Genomic DNA, 16592 nt, shown 5'->3' with positions numbered 1-16592 from the left:
TGGAAGGTCTGACTTCTGTAATTGCTTCCCCGATGCACATGGGTGTTGACAGGTTGCTCCATACTCCCAGCCTGCCTCTTTCTTTCCCTGGTGGAGTGGGGTCCTGGGGAATTGGAGCTCCAGGACACAATGGTGGGGTCGTCTGTCCAGGGAAGTCTTGTTGGCATTATGCTAGCATCTGGAACCTGGTGGCTGAAAAGAGAGTTAATACATAAAGCCAAACAAGTTGTTGACTAATCATGAACCTAAAGACTGGAGTAATGCAGATAAAGAATTGAGGGGTGTCTCTGCTTTATAGATAGCTAGTAGGCATATTTTAGTTATATTCCGAAGGACCTCTGGCTACACTAGTGTTTTTTTCCCCTGAGCCTGAAATCTGATATGCAGGTGGATCCTAATTATTGTCTGGGGAGATGATGTATGTTATGGCTGGCAGAAGGACCAGAAAGCTGGATCAGGGAAGAGAGTAGCTTCCTATTATGGGAAAGGTGTATAAATATTGTTGATCGTAAACCCATCGATTTGATGTGATTTGGGGCCCATATTCAACTTAGGAGCCTATGTGACCTTTATATCCCTGTAGATATGAGCTCACATTCTGTGGTCATGAGTAGGAATGTTTTAAGCTGCCCCCGTTTCAGGACCCATCTGCCTCAGGTGTAGCATAGAGTATGTTGTCCAGCCTCCCTTCAGAGGATGGAACATTCTCTACTGTTGTTGCTCCAAGTTGAGGGCAAAGTCCACAAAAAAATCTGTTTTGTTGTTCCTGATAGAGATGACCAGTAACAATGGAGAGAGGGATTTATTTGAGGTCTAGGCCCATCATGTCTGTTTGGGAATTTTTCTCATCCTTTCTCTCTTCCTCATTAATAAATAAATAGATATTTAAAAATTCCATGGTGGACCTGCTCACGTGAGTTATCTAATTGGACTCACACATTACTAAGCTCAAGAACTCAGGTTCAAGCCCCAGGCCACCACCTGGGAATGCCTGCAGGGGGGAAACTTTTTGAGATAGGAGCAGTATTACAGTATATTTCCTCTTCTCTATTTCCCAAGCCCTTAATACAGAAGGGGGGGGATCATGGAGCTCCTGTGACAACTCTGATTGATGGCAATATGTGAGTCCACCAATTCTTTAAAACAATTCCCCTCAAAAGGTAGGCTTGGTTCTTACCTTGCCCTCGCCCATGCCCTTGCCCTTGCCCTTGCCCTTGCACTTTAATGTGGACTGGGCCTAGAGACTTTCTTCTCATGAAGAAAATGTGACAAAAATGATAGCTTGTTGCTCTTTGGACCAGGTTATACAACTTCTCCCTTCTCCCTGGCTCTCTCTCTCTCTCTCTTTTGCCTTGGAATCCAGCCATCAGGTTGTAAACTTGATCAGATCATAGGCAGAGGAGAATGTATGTCTCCTCCTCAGCAGGCCTAGTCAAGCCTCTGACCCACAGCCCACTGCCAGCATCAACCAGCAGACATGGAAGAATGAGCCTTTAGATGAATCTAGCCCCAAGCCTTTGAACATGATAAAACACCCCCTTTGGCCTTACCTGAATTCCTATCCTTCTTTCATAGGAAATAAATGACCCCTGAGAAATAAATGACAGTGTTGATTTATACCACTAAGGTTTAGTGTAATTGGCTATGCAGGAACTAAAGTCCTCAATACCTAATTCGTTATGACAAGTTAAAGTATCTTTTTAAAAAAATGTTTTATTTTGGGACCTTCTTGAGCACATATGTTACAGTGCTCAAGAACCCAGGTTTGAGCCCCCGGTCCCCAACTGCAGGGGGAAAGCTTGGCAAGTGGTGAAGCAATGCTGTAGGTGTCTCCTTTCTCTCTCTCTCTCTCTATCTCCCCAACCAACTCAATTTCTGGCTGTGTCTATCCAATAAACAAAGATAATTTAAAAATTCAAAAAATGTTTTATTTTGACAAGAAAGCAAGAGCAAAGAGCACTACTCAGTTCTGACATATGGTGGTGCCAGGGATTAAACCTGGACCCTTAGATACAGAAGTCCTGTGCTCTAACTTAAGAACTATCTCCCTTGCTCTAAGTATCTTTATAGCAATTCCATGATTAGACCTATCCACTTATATTTAGACTCATGCTGCAATAACTGTCACCCCTTTATTTCCCAAAAGTCATAAAAGATTCTAGTCAAGAAAAGCATATTTGAATTTGGTAAGGTAAAGCAACAATTCTCAACAGAATACTATTCCCAAAGGCCATTTAATTTTTTTTATCATCTTTATTTATTTGATAGAGACAGTCAGAAATCAAGAGGGAAAGGAAAGATAGAGAGGAAGAGACACAGAGAGACACCTGCAGCACTGCTTCACCACTGGCAAAGATTTTCCCCTGCAGGTGAGTACCAGGGGCTCGAACCCAAGTGCTTGGGCATTGTAACATGTGTACTCAGCCAGGTACACCCGGCCCTTCAAAGGGCATTTTGGAAATTTGTGGAAACATGGTTAAAGGTGGAGTCTGATATTCTAAATACACAGCAATATCGAGATATTCCTGTGAAACAAAGAGTTAGCTTATGTCCCACACAACTTTCAAGTGTTCTTTGCCCTTGGTTTCCACTGGGTTTGACTATGCAAGGCTTTGAGAGTGGAGAGAAAGAAGTTAAGATATTGACTATCTTGATTCTCACCACCTGGGGAGTGAATAGGTTGGTGTGCTCAAGGCTACAGCTCTGTAGACAGTCCCTTTCCTTCAGCGTCATGACTCTCAGTGTTCCATTAACTGTCACTTTCTCATGAGCCTTAAGAAACATTTGTTGACCCCTTATGAGCATCAGTTTCCCCTGGTAGTTTCCCTTTATCCTACCCGTACCTTTATAAGATAATTTTCATTCCCACCTTCATGGTGGACATTTGTTTCCTGTTGAGACATCTGCTGATACTTTATGCATCCATTACTTCCCTTCTTTAGAAGTATAATTGTCCTGATCAGGCAGTGACACACTTAACTGAGTGCACACATTACAGTGTGCAAGGCCCCAGGTTCAAGCCCTCAGTCCCCCACCTTCAGGGGGCAGACTTCACAAGTGGTGAAGCAGTGCTGCAATTCTTTCTCTATGTCCTCCTCCCTCTTTCTCTTTCTACCACTCCTCTTATCTGTCTCTATCCAAAATAAAATAAGTGGGGGGCAGGCAATGGTGCACCTGGTTAAGTACACACATTATAGTGAACAAGGAGTCAAGTTCAAGACCTGCAGGAAGAAAGCTTCACAATCAATGCAATGAGTATCACCTCAGCATGCTTCACTTCAGACTGTGTCCAGAGACGCCAGGCATGGAAAACCAACCCTTCACCCTCATTACTTGGGTGAGACCATTCCTTTCATAGGATTCTCTAATTCCATTCCAGGAGGTTCACTTCCTAACAAAGTCCCAAAATCTAGATATAGACAGGGTCCCGTAAGATAGAGCATATGTTCACATGTATCCATAAATTAGGGCAAAATATATACCTGAAAGCAAAAATACACAATAGTCTGTAGTGAGTCAGTATAAAGTTCCTAATGAAATAGTGTCTACTTAAACTTAGATATCCTCCTCACCTCCTTCATATTACACTTCCCTCACTCACTCCGAAGCTAACCTCATCAAAGCAAGGACTGCAAAAGCTAAATAAGGGCAAGAGACTGGCATACTTTAACGATGACTCTTTAGTTACTATCAGGCCACCCTGTCAGATGGGGCCCTAATCGGGGAGTCCTGAGATTCCCAAACAGACTTGATGGGCCTAGACCTCAAATAAATCACTCTCTCCATTGTTACTGGTCATCTCTATCAGGAACAACACAATAGACCCCTTTGTGGACCCCCATAGGACCTTGCCCTCAACTTGGAGCAACAACAGTATAGAATGTTCCATCCTCTGAAGGGAGGCTGGACAACATATTCTATGCTACACCTGAGGCAGATGGGTCCTAAAATTTGGGCAGCTTGGAATGTTCCTATTCATGACCACAGAATGTGAGCTCAGATCTACAGGGATGCAGAGGTCACATAGACTCCTAAGCTGAATATGGGCCCCAGATCACATCAAATCAGTGGGGTTTACAATCAACAATATTTATATACCTTTCCCATAATAGGGAGCTACTCTCTTCCCAGATCCAGTTTTCTGGTCCTTCTGCCAGCCATAACATCATCTCCCCAGACAATAATTAGGATCCACCTGTATATCAGATTTTAGGCTCAGGGGAAAAAATAACACACTAGTATAGCCACAGCTCCTTTGGAATATAACTAAAATATGCCTACTAGCTATCTATAAAACAGAGACCCCCCCCCCACTCTTCATCTGCACTATTCCAGGCTTTAGGTCCATGATTGGTCAACAATTTGTTTGGCTTTGTATGTTAACTCTCTTTTCAACCACCAGGTTCCAGGTGCTAGCATGATGCCGACAAGACTTCCCTGGACAGAGGAGCTTACCAGTATGTCCTGGAACTCTGCTTCCCCTGAGCCCTTCCCCACTAGGGAAAGAGAAAAACAGGCTGGGAGTATGGAGCGACCTGTCAACACCCATGCTCAGTGGGGAAGCAATTACAGAAGCCAGACCTTCCACCTTCTGCATCCCACAATGACCTTGGGTCCATACTCCCAGAGGGTTAAAGACTAGGAAAGCTATCAGGGGAGGGGATGGGATACAGAGTTATGATGGTGAGAATTGTGTAAAGTTGTACCCTCTTATCCTATGGTTTAGTCAATGTTTGTGTTGGGAAGTACACCAGCTTCCTCCTGCTTATCCCTGTGGTCTATTTACATAACCAGTTATCTAGGAACCGCCCTGCCTGCAGGGCATTGGTTTAATCCCCACTGGTTCACGAGGTCTTTTTGCTCTGCCCCTTCTCGTAGTCACCCTGATTTCCACCAGTGTCTTTTCGCTCCACCCTCTCTACATCACATCCTGTTTCCACCCTCCTTGGCGAGTATATGTACAGCTGCTCTTCTGTTTTAACACACTTGGGATTGCCTTCCAGCTCCGAGAGTTCCAGAGTCTATCTCCTGCAACACTAGCTCAGCACGAGTTCCTGATCCCTCTCCCACGCAGCAGCCTAGGTTGGCTCCAGTTGAGTTCTCTCCAACCCAGAGAGCACTTGCTCAGGAAGAAGCACCCTCAGGCTCTCCCAGCATTTTGCTTTTTATAAAAAAAGAAAGAAAGAAAGAAAGAAAGAAAGAAAGAAAGAAAGAAAGAAGCAAGCTTCACAAATGGTGAAGCAGGGCTGCCAATATCTGTCTTTTTCGCTCTAGCTCCCACTTCCCTTTCAGTTTTTCTCTGTCTCTATCCAATAATAAATTAAAAAATAATAAAATAAAGTGAGAAGTATAATTGTCCTATAATGTAAAGATCGTGTCTCTGTGTCTCTTATCATATTCAAATAAGACCAGTCTATCAGGATCTGACCATTATTGTTTTTCCCTTTATTAAAGGGATTAATGGTTCACAGTTGACAGTAAAATACAGTAGTTGGCACATGTGTAACATGTCTCAGTTTTCTATATAACACACTAACCACCCACCTAGGTTCTCCTTTGCCATCATGTTCCAGGACCTGAACATTTCTCCCTACCCTAGAGTCCTTTACTTTGGTGCAGTACATCAGACCCAGTCCAAGTTCTGTTTTGGAACACTACTTTCTACTCTACTCTCTACTCTTAACTCTCTTCTTTTTCTGTACCTCTAATCTGAACCTGTGTCCTTTTTGATCCAGATTAATTATTTATAAGTAAGTATAACTAACATCTACGTAGGTAGGGGGTGAAAAAACTTGACGTTTTATTGTTTTCCAGTGTAGTCTTTCTAAAACAGAGTTGGAGGAACATCTAGTCTTAGGGTAATATGAGGCCCTTGAAATGATTTGGTCCGGTTTTGTCAAAGGAACTGCAGGTAGGACCATTTTTTCCAACACAATTTGTTGAAGAGACTCTGTTTTCCCCATTTAACAGTCTGGGCCCCTTTGTCAAAGATTAGATTACCATAGGTGTGGGGGTGTATGTTAATTTTGTAGCCTGACACCTTCCTGTATTGCCTGATGATTTCCAAAAGCTTCTTGCTGGATTCCTTAGGTTTTTCTATGTATACTATCATGTCATCTGCAAATAGGGAGAGTTTGACTTCTCTCTTTCAATCTGTCTCCCTTGAATTCCTTGCTCCTGTCTGATTGCTATGGCAAGAACTTCCAACACTATGTTGAATAGTAAAGGTAATAGTGGGCAGCCCTGTCTAGTACCTGATCTGAGGGGAAATGTTTCCAGTTTTTCACTATTGAGTATGATGTTGGCTGTAGGTTTGCTATATATAGACTCCAAGATCTTCAGGAATTTTCCATCTATTCCCATTTTTGTAGTGTTTTGTTCATAAAGAGATGTTGTATTTTGTCAAAGGCTTTCTCTGCATCTATTGATATGACCATGTGGTTTTTGGTCTTGCTTTTGTTGACATGGTGGATCATGTTGATTGATTTATGTATATTAAACCAACCTTGCATGCCTGGGATAAACCCCACTTGGTCATGATGAACAATCCTTTTAATATACTGCTGTATCCAGTTGGCTAGAATTTTGTTCAATATTTTCACATCTATGTTCATCAGAGATATTGGTCTGTAGTTTTCTTTTTTGGTTGTGTCCCTGTCTGCTTTTGGCATCAAAGTGATGTTGGCCTCATAGAAGCTGGCAGAGAGTATTCCAGTGTCTTCAATCTTCTGGAAGACTTTTAAAAGTAGAGGTATTAGTTCTTCTTTGAAGGTTTTGTAGAATTCATTTGATAAGTCATCTGGTCCAGGAATTTTATTTTTGGGGAGATTTGTGATAACTGTTTCAATTTCATTAGCTGTGATGGACCTGTTCATGTTATCTACTTCCTCTTTACTTAGTTTTGGAAGTTGGTAGGTATCTAGGAAATCATCCATTTCTTCTAGGTTCTCTGGTTTGGTGGCATATAGTTGTTCATAGAAGCCTCACATGATATGTTGAATTTCTGCAGTGTCTGTTGTGATATCTCCTCTTTCATTTATGATCTGATTTAGTTGGGTCTTCTCCCTTTTTTGTTTTGTGAGTGTGCCTAAATGTTTGTCAATTTTGGTCACTCTTTTGAAGAACAAACATTTACTATTGTTGATCTTTTTGTATGGTTTTCTTATTTTCAATGTTATTTATTTCTACCCTAACTTTAGTGATTTCTGTCCTTCTGCTTGCTTTAGGGTTCCTTTGTTGTTCTTCTTCTAGGTCTTTAAGATGTGCAATCAGGCTGTTTATTTGTGCTTTTTCTTATTTCCTAATGTGTACTTGTATGGCTATGAACTTTCTTCTCAGTACTGCCTTAGCTGTGTCCCAAATATTTTGATAGCTTGTATCTTCATTTTCATTGAATTCTCAAAACATTTTGATTTCTTCCTTGATTTCCTCTTTGACCCAGTAGTGTTAAGGAGTGTACTGTTGAGCTTCCACACTTTGGGACTATTACTAATCTTTTGTTGATTGTTAAGTGTTAGTTTAATTTCACTGTGGTCTGAACAAGATGCTTCGGATGATTTCAATGCTCTTGAATTGGCTGGTGCTGTCTTTTTGGCCTAACATATGGTCTATCCTTGAGAATGATCCATGTGAACTTGAGTAAAATGTGTATTCCAGTTTCTTGGGATGAATGACTCTGAAAATGTCCAATAGTTCTAGTTTATCTATCTCCTCATTTAGCTCCCTTATGTCTTTACTGATTTTCTGCCTGGATGATCTGTCAAGTTGACAGAGTGGAGTGTTGGACTCCCCTACTATAACTGTGTTGTTGTTAATATATTGCTGTAGTTCTTTCAGTTTGATGTATTTAGATGGCTTCCCATTGGGTGCATAGATGTTAATAATTGTTAAGTCTTCTTGATTGACTAATCCTCTGAGCATTAAGTAGTGCCCATCCCGATCTTTTTAAATTTTATTTATTTTAAAGTCTTTCATGTCAGATATAAGAATAGCTGTTCCTGCTCTTTTTTGTGGGCTATTGGCTTGTATGATAGTTTTCCATCCTTTCAGTTTGAGTCTGTGTTTGTCTTGTTGAGTTAGGTGGGTTTCCTGTAGACAGCATATTGTTGGGTTGTGTTCTCTGATCCATCTTCCTACTCTGTATCTTTTAATAGGTGAATTCATGCCATTGACATTTATTGATATCAAAGATTGAAGATATTTTAACACCATCCTTGTAGATTTTTAGAGTGTTCTGATATATGGCCTATTTATGGTGGTCTGACTGTTTATAGGAGAACTTTCAGAACTTCTTTCAGGGTAGGCTTAGTGATAGTTGATTCTTTTAACTGTTGCTTGTCTGAGATGGTTTTTATGCCTCCATCTACTCTGAATGACAGTCTAGCAGGATACAGTAGTCTTAGCTGAAAGCTTTTCTCCTTGAGTACTCGATAGGTATCTTGCCATTCTCTTTGAGCCTGTAGTGTTTTTGTGGAGAAATCTGATGCTAATCTTATGGGTTTTCCTTTGTAGGTGACTCTTTGTTTTTTTTCTTACAGCCTTCAGGATCCTTTCTTTATCCTTATTCTTTTCCATTCTCAATATGATGTGTCTTGGTATTTTTAAGTCTGAGTTAATTCTGTTTGGGACCTTCTGGGCTACTCGAACCTTTATGTCTTTGATGTTGTCTAGACTAAAGAAGTAAGTTCTCAGCTATTATGTCCTGACTTGTGTCTAAGTAAGGTAATTAAAGGGTTCACAGTTGTGGAAATTGACAGTTGTTTCAATATTATTTTAATCCCTGAGTTGGAGCACAGTGGTTTAAAAGCCTCTTTTGTTCTTTTTCTTCCCTGTAGGCTATGGGAGCCTGAGGGCTTTTAAACTATAAGTAGGCTTCTTAGCTTAATCTCTCACTCCTGACCAAGAGATAAAGCAGGGTGGGGCAGAGATAATCCAGTGATTATGCAAAGAGACTCTCACAGCCCCATCCCTAGGCCACCGAGGTATAGACCTTCTCCTGAGTTTCAGGTTATTTCTCTGTCCCCTGGTGTCAACACAGGGCCTTCCCCTGCTCCTCCAGATTCTGAGGGCAGTAGCAATGGAAACTCACAGTTGCACTTGGTGAGTCCTTTCCTCCCTTCAGCTGTCTTTTTGTGGTGAAACAGACTGGGGGTGGTGTCTCAACTAGTAAACTGCTGGACTGTTACCAGCCACTTAATCTCTCCCTAGGCTCCTCTCTGTCCTGGAGCACTCACCAGTGGTTTGGTGGGTTCCTGAAGTCGTTCTAGTCCTGTCTCGTTCTGGTTCCAGGTGGTCTCCTTTGGTATTCTTAGTTGACCTGGGAGAGGAGAGGAGAGAAACACAGCTGTTGCTGCTCTGTAGCCCCACCTCTGGAAGTCCCTGTTGCCCTTTTTTTTTTATTGTTGTTGTTACTGATGTCATCATTGTTATATAGGACAGAGAAAAATGGAGAGAGGAGGGGAAGACAGAGAGGAGGAAAGATAGACACCTGCAGACCAACTTCACCTCCTGTGAAGTGACTCCTCTGTAGGTGGGGAAAGAAATAATTTTAAAAATCCATGTTTCAGGCTAGGGAGATAGTGTGCTGGTTATGCAAAATACTTTCATGACTGAGGTTCTGAGGTGCTAGGTTCAATCCCCTGTACCACCATAAGCCAAAGTTGAACAGTACTCAAATAAATAAATAAATAAAACAAAGCATATTTAATTTTATTTTTAATATATTTATTTATTTGATATGACAGAGAGAAAAGGAGATGGGAAGGAGATACAGAGGAAGAAAGAGAAACACATGCAGTACTGCTTCACTACTCCTAGGTGGGGACCAGGGGCTTAAACCATGGTCCTTGTATATGGCAAAATATACACTCAATCATGTACACAACCATCCAGTCTCCCAAAAAATATTTTTAAAAATTTGCTTTCTGTCAAAAAGAAAATAAATTTGACATTGCCCCAATGAGTTTTAGTAAACAAGAAAAGTCATGGTTTGTTTGGTTAGACTCTTGAACTGTAAGGAATTCAAAATGTATCATAAGCAAGAACAAATTAGCTTTAATAACAAATTTTAGCAATTAATTGGAGGAAGATTTAAAAAGAGGGGGCCAGGTGGTGGCACAAGGACCCGGGTTCAAACCCCTAGTCCCCACCTGTAGGGGGAAAGTTTCACAAGTGGTGACACATTGCTGCAGGTATTTGTCTCTCTCTCTCTTTATTCCCCCCTCTCAATTTCTCTCTGTCTATACCCAATACTAAATAAAATATTTAAAAAGATATTTAAAAAGATAACTATTGGAGGGCAGACAGTGGTGCACCTTGTTATGTACACACATTACATGTGCAAGGATGGGGCTCTAACCCCTGTTCCCCATCTGCAGGGAGGAAGCTTCACAAGCAGAGAAGCAGGTGTCTCTCTGTCTCTCTCTCTCTCCTCTCGCTCTCTATTTCCTCTTCCTCTCTCAATTTCTGTGTGTTCTATCAAATTAAAAAAATTAAAAAAAGAAAGTAAACCAGCCAGGGCAGTGAATTCATCATGTAGGTACTGAGCCCCAGCGATAACCCTGGGGTCCCCAACAACAAAAATGAAAGATAACTATCAGTAGTTAAAATCAGACATCTTGCTGGAGTCACAAGTCAATTACAGAACTCTGAACTTGCAACTGACTGATTTATCTTTTTAAAAAAGATTTATATTGCTGGAGAGACAACATAATGGATGTGCAAAAGACTTTCATGCCCGAGGTGCTGAGGTTACAGGTTCAATCCCCAGCACTACCATATGCCAGAGCTGAGCACTGCTCTAACCTTTCTCACACTTTATTTTTCTTTCTATATCTCCCTCATTAAAAAATAAATAAATAAAAGATGTTTTAAAGATTTATTTTATTTATTGCAGTATATGAGTTTTATGTGAGACAGAGAGAGAAAAGCAAACCAGAGCACCACTCTGGTACATGTGATGTCAAGGATCAAACTGATTGTGCTAGGCATGCAAATCAGATGCCCGACCAGCTGAGTTATTTCCCCAGCAGCTTATGTTTATTTTTCTTTATTTTATTTCGTAAAAACCTCAGTCCAACAAAACACCAGAATTTCAAGGATATAAAACAGGGAAATATTCAAGTGAAAAATCCTAATTTTTAACAATCCAAGTTTCTCAAGTATCTTAATAATTAGTAGCCCACCAAGGCAACAGGGGTTTCTTCCTTGCTATTGTTGATGATCACTAAAAGTTTCCCAACAGTACTTAGAGTCATCTACTTATCTAATCATTCATATCTTTCCTTTTTCAAGCTTTTAACCAACCCTTGAGTTCTTTCTAAATGTCAGCTCTGGGAGCCTTAGGAGATAAAACGGGACCTGGCAACGCCTGCTGAGTAAGCTCATTCCTGATGAGGGAGAAGAAATGGGAGAAGCATGTTGCAACACCACATGATACAAATATTCAGGTAGAGGTTTGTGAATGCAAAGGAATTGGTGGCAGAGAAAGAAGCTCCAGAAATAAGGCAAATACCTGAGCTGGGTCTTGAAGGATGAATAAGAGTTTGCCTGGCTACGGCCATACATTTCGTCTCATCTAGGAAGTGTTTGCCAAGAAAAGAAGAATGACAGTCCATTAGTGGGGCACAGGAATACAAGAGGATTGAAGCATTATATTCTGGGAGAATTCTGAGCAGATTAGTGGTAGGAAATACCACTAGCAGAAACAGAGACAATGAATAGTGATCAAAATAAGTTGGAGTATTCAGAAACAGAGCTGAGATTTTTTAACTTGAATGCAGTAAGGATATATTGAGATTTTATAAGTAAATCAGATAAATGATCAGTGCTCTGTTGAGATGACAGGAGAGCAAATAGTTGAATCCACGTGAAGAAACTTTCAAATGGCCAGAAACGACTGAGAGAGTGTTATATTAGTCCTAAGAAGAAAGAAAAAGGGCTCAGCCATCCAGCTAAGGATGAAGCAACACAACAGAGAGAAGTTGACAGATCTAGAGTAGGCAATGGCACTTAATAACTGATTTGATTTTGGGTGAAAGTATTTTTCTAAAGGGTCAGAAAAATACTATAGAGAAAATACTCCAGACTTGCATGCCTGAGGCCCCAAGGGTTCAGAACTGAGAAGTGCTCTGTTTTCTTTCTCTTTCCTTGTTTCTATCCTGAATTTTTTCTTTTTCTTTCTTTCTTTTTTTCTTTTTTTTTAACCAGAGGCACTGCTCAGCTCTGGTTTATGGTGGTTGTTGTAATTAAATCTGGGACTCCAGAGCCTTGGACATGAAAGTATTTTGCATAACCCCATGTTACCTTTCTTCCCAGCTCTCAATATATATATTTAAATTTATTTAAGAAAAAGACTTAAGGGCCAGGTGGTAAAGCAGCAGGTTAAGCTCACATATCACCATGCACAAGGACAGGGTTCGAGCCCCCACTCCACACCTGCAGGAGGTCCTCTTCATGAGCGATAAAGCAGGTCTGCAGATCTTCATCCCCCTCTCTGTCTCCCCTCCCCTCTCAATTTCTCTCTGTCCTGTCAAATAAAAATAGAAAGAAAGAAAGAAAGAAAGAAAGAAAGAAAGAAAGAAAGAGAAAAAGGGGGAAAATAACTACCAGTATCAATGGATTCTTAGTATAGGCACTGAGCCCTAGCAATAACCTTGGTGGAAAAAAATTAAACGTGAACCAGAAAAGACCTAGAATTGCCAAAACAATCTTGAGAAAAAAGAACAGAACCGGAGGCATCACACTCTCAGATCTCAAACTGTATTATAGGGCCATTGTCATCAAAAGTGTTTGGTACTGGAACATGAACAGGCACACTGACCAGTGGAATAGAATTGAGAGCCCAGAAATGAGGCCCCACACCTATGGACATCTAATCTTTGACAAAGGGACCCAGACTATTCAATGGGGAAAGCAGAGTCTCTTCAACAAACGGTGTTGGAAACAATGGGTTTAAGCATGAAGAAGAATGAAACTGAATCACTGTATTTCACCAAATACAAAAGTCAATTCCAAGTGGATCAAGGACTTGGATGTTAGACCACAAACTATCAAATAGTTAGAGGAAAATATTGGCAGAACTCTTTTCCGCATAAATTTTAAAGACATTTTCAATGAAACAAATCCAATAACAAAGAAGACTAAAGCAAGTATAAACCTATAGGACTACATCAAATTAAAAAGCTTCTTCACAGCAAAAAAAAAAAAAAAAAAAAAAAAAACCCACTACCCAAACCAAGAGACCCCTCACAGAATGGGAGAAGATCTTTACATGCCATACATCAGATAAGAGTTTAATAACCAACATATATAAAGAGCTTGCCAGACTCAACAACAAGACAACAAATAACCCCATCCAAAAATGGGGGAGGACTTGGACAAAATATTCACCACAGAAGAAATCCAAAAGGCTGAGAAACACATGAAAAAAATGCTCCAAGTCTCTGATTGTCAGAGAAATGCAAATAAAGACAACAATGAGATATCACTTCACTCCTGTGAGAATGTCATACATCAAAAAAAGGTAATAGCAGCAAGTGTTGGAGAGGGTATGGGGTCAAAGGAACCCTCCTGCATTGCTGGTGGGAATGTCAATTGGTCCAACCTCTGTGGAGAACAGTCTGGAGACCTCTCAGAAGGCTAGAAATGGACCTACCCTATGACCCTGCAGTTCCCCTCCTGGGGATATATCCTAAGGAACCCAACACATCCATCCAAAAAGATCTGTGTACACATATGTTCTTGGCAGCACAATTTGCAATAGCCAAAACCTGGAAGCAACCCAGGTGTCCAACAACAGATGAGTGGCTGAGCAAGTTGTGGTATATATACACACAATGGAATACTACTCAGCTGTAAAAAATGGTGACTTCACCGTTTTCAGCCGATCTTGGATGGACCTTGAAAAACTCATGTTGAGTGGAATAAGTCAAAAACAGAAGGATGAATATGGGATGATCTCACTCTCAGGCCGAAGTTGAAAAACAAGATTAGAAAAGAGCTTCCCTCCTTCAGGTGGGCACCTGAGGCTTAAACTCAAGGCTTGGGGCCTGGGTGGTGGCACACCTGGTTTAGCACACCTATTACAGTACACAAGGACCTGGGTTCGAGCCCCCAGTCCCCACCTGCAGGGGGAAAGCTTTGCAAGTGGTGAAGCAGTGCTGTAGGTGTCTCTCTGTCTCTCTCTATCTCCCCTTCTCTCAATTTCTGGCTGTCTCTATCCAATAAATATAATAAAAAATGAAAAAAATTAAACATATATATAGATATATATATACTTTATGATGGTGGTTAATCATTTGTGAAGCTAAAGGGAGAGTAATGAAATAAATCAAGATCAAGTAATAAAACAGGAAAGGTCATTAACTGGGAAGGTAGAGCTGAAGTGAGTTTGAGACACACTGAGCTCATTGAAGGTGTCTCAATGGCCCTTTAGGCAGAGTTGCCCACCAGGTGTTGAAGCAAAGGTCTGATAGGGGCTGGAACTTGTATTCTCCCATATATACAGATAGGGTTTGATTTTGATTGACGAGATTGCAGTCATTCTAGTTTCAAAATAATAGAACAATACATGTTCAGCAGCCCTGATAAAAGCAGGAAAGCTAATGTGGCGACTAAAAGAAAACCCAACTGCAGACTGGACTGCCATCTGGATGTTTTTTGTTTGTGTTTTGAAGGTGCAAACAATTTTATTTTGTCTGCTTGTTAGTTGTGGCCATCACTATAGATAATAGCTGACTATTTTCTCTCAAATATGTATATAATTGAGAGGACCTACTTTAGACTTTCAATTCACTAGCATGAAATCTGTGCCAGTCTCCAAATGAGATGAGTTTCAGAAGGGAAAAAAAGACTATTACAAAATAGACATATGGAGTAAGTTGTTTTGCTTTTCTCTTCATAGGATTTGATTATTATCAGGAAAACAGTTTGATGTGGCTGTTCAGGGCCACATTTTGTCATTAGACAAAATTACGGAGTTCATTTCACATTTTGGACCTTGTAGATATGAATATCTATTATAATTTATTATTATTGTTGTTGTTGTTGATGTCATTGTTAGGTAGGACAGAGAGAAATGGAGAGAGAGGAGGGGGAAGACAGAGAGGGAGAGAGGAAGATAGACACCTGCAGACCTGCTTCACTGCCTGTGAATCGACTCCCTTGCAGGTGGGGAGCCCAGACTCAAACTGGGATACTTACGCCGGTCCTTGTGCCTTGCGCCACCTGTGCTTAACCCACTGCGCTATCACCCGACCCCGATAAAAAAATTTTTAACAAGATTCTGAGAGAAAATGCCTTAAGGATAGAGGTATCTTTTTCTAATTGTCACAGAGATATTGTCAGGATAACTACTGGATGGTATTACTCATGTGGAATAGATGACTAAAACAACTGGACTTACAAAACAAATATTGTAATCAAACCATCTCTTGAATTTTGTGAGAACTATGGTGATTAGGAGGGGAGAGGGGTAAGGGTTTAGAACTTTGGTGAAGGGTGTGGTGGTATACACTTACCATGTGTGGATGTGAAGTTATACCTCTAAGATCTTATCATCTTGTAAAACTCTGTTAAATCGCTGATAAAGGCAGGGGGGAAAGATACTGTCAGTGCTATTAGAAACTCCTCTTGGTGAAGATGGTTGGCGAAAAATAGAAAACACAGTAACATATATTCATTTCACCCAGGTATTGGGAAACTGAAAGGAAACACAATCATTTGTACTTCTAGGTGGAATGCCACTGATATCAGCCTGGAATTTATTCTTTACCCAGAACAAACAGAACTCAGTAGATATCAGGCTTAATGTCTTGTCGCAGGTGAATGTGGCAGTCTTCTACCAAAAGGGAATGTTCAGCCAGCTCCAACTTCTGCCTACATCTTGTGGGGCTGAAAGTGGAAACCAGATGTCTTAAATTATTTGTTAGGATTCACATATCATCAGTTTAAGACGAAGATGGTTTTTTTTTCTTTTATTTTTTGCCTCCAGGGTTATATCTGGGGCTTAGTGCCTGCTCTACAAATCCACCGCTCCTGACAGCCATCTTTTTTTCCATTACTGTTCCTATTATTGTTGTTTTGTTTTGTTGCTGTTGTTGTTAGATAGGACAGAGAGAAAGTGAGGAGGGGAAGATAGAGAGGGGGAGAGAAAGATAGACACTTGCAGACCTGCTTCATAGATTGTGAAGTGATCCTGTTACAAGTGGGGAGTGGGGGGGGCAGGAACCCAGATCCTTGAGCCAGACCTTGCACTTCACACCAAAACCTTCTCTGTTCCAGTCTCTTGGAAACAGAGCTGGCAGTCAGCTGAGGTAAAGAACAAACACCTCATCACAGACCCCTGCAAGCGTCAACCCGGCTTTGACCTAGCACGTTATGATTGGGCCCTCCTCAATCGCTATCGAACAGGCCATGGCCGGTGCGCCGCTATGTTCCATCACTGGGGAGCCAGAGACACCCGAACTGCCCCTGCGGCTACAGACAGACTATGACCCACATAGTCAACGACTGCCACCTCTCCAGATTCAAAGGAGGTCTCGAAACTTTACATCAGGCCCAACCTGATGCTGTTGACTGGCTACGGAAGAAGG

Source organism: Erinaceus europaeus, chromosome 1 (assembly GCF_950295315.1).
Source record: "Erinaceus europaeus chromosome 1, mEriEur2.1, whole genome shotgun sequence".
NCBI lineage: Eukaryota > Metazoa > Chordata > Mammalia > Eulipotyphla > Erinaceidae > Erinaceus > Erinaceus europaeus.
The sequence above is the reverse complement of the archived record's forward strand: the minus strand, read 5'-3'. Positions refer to the sequence as shown.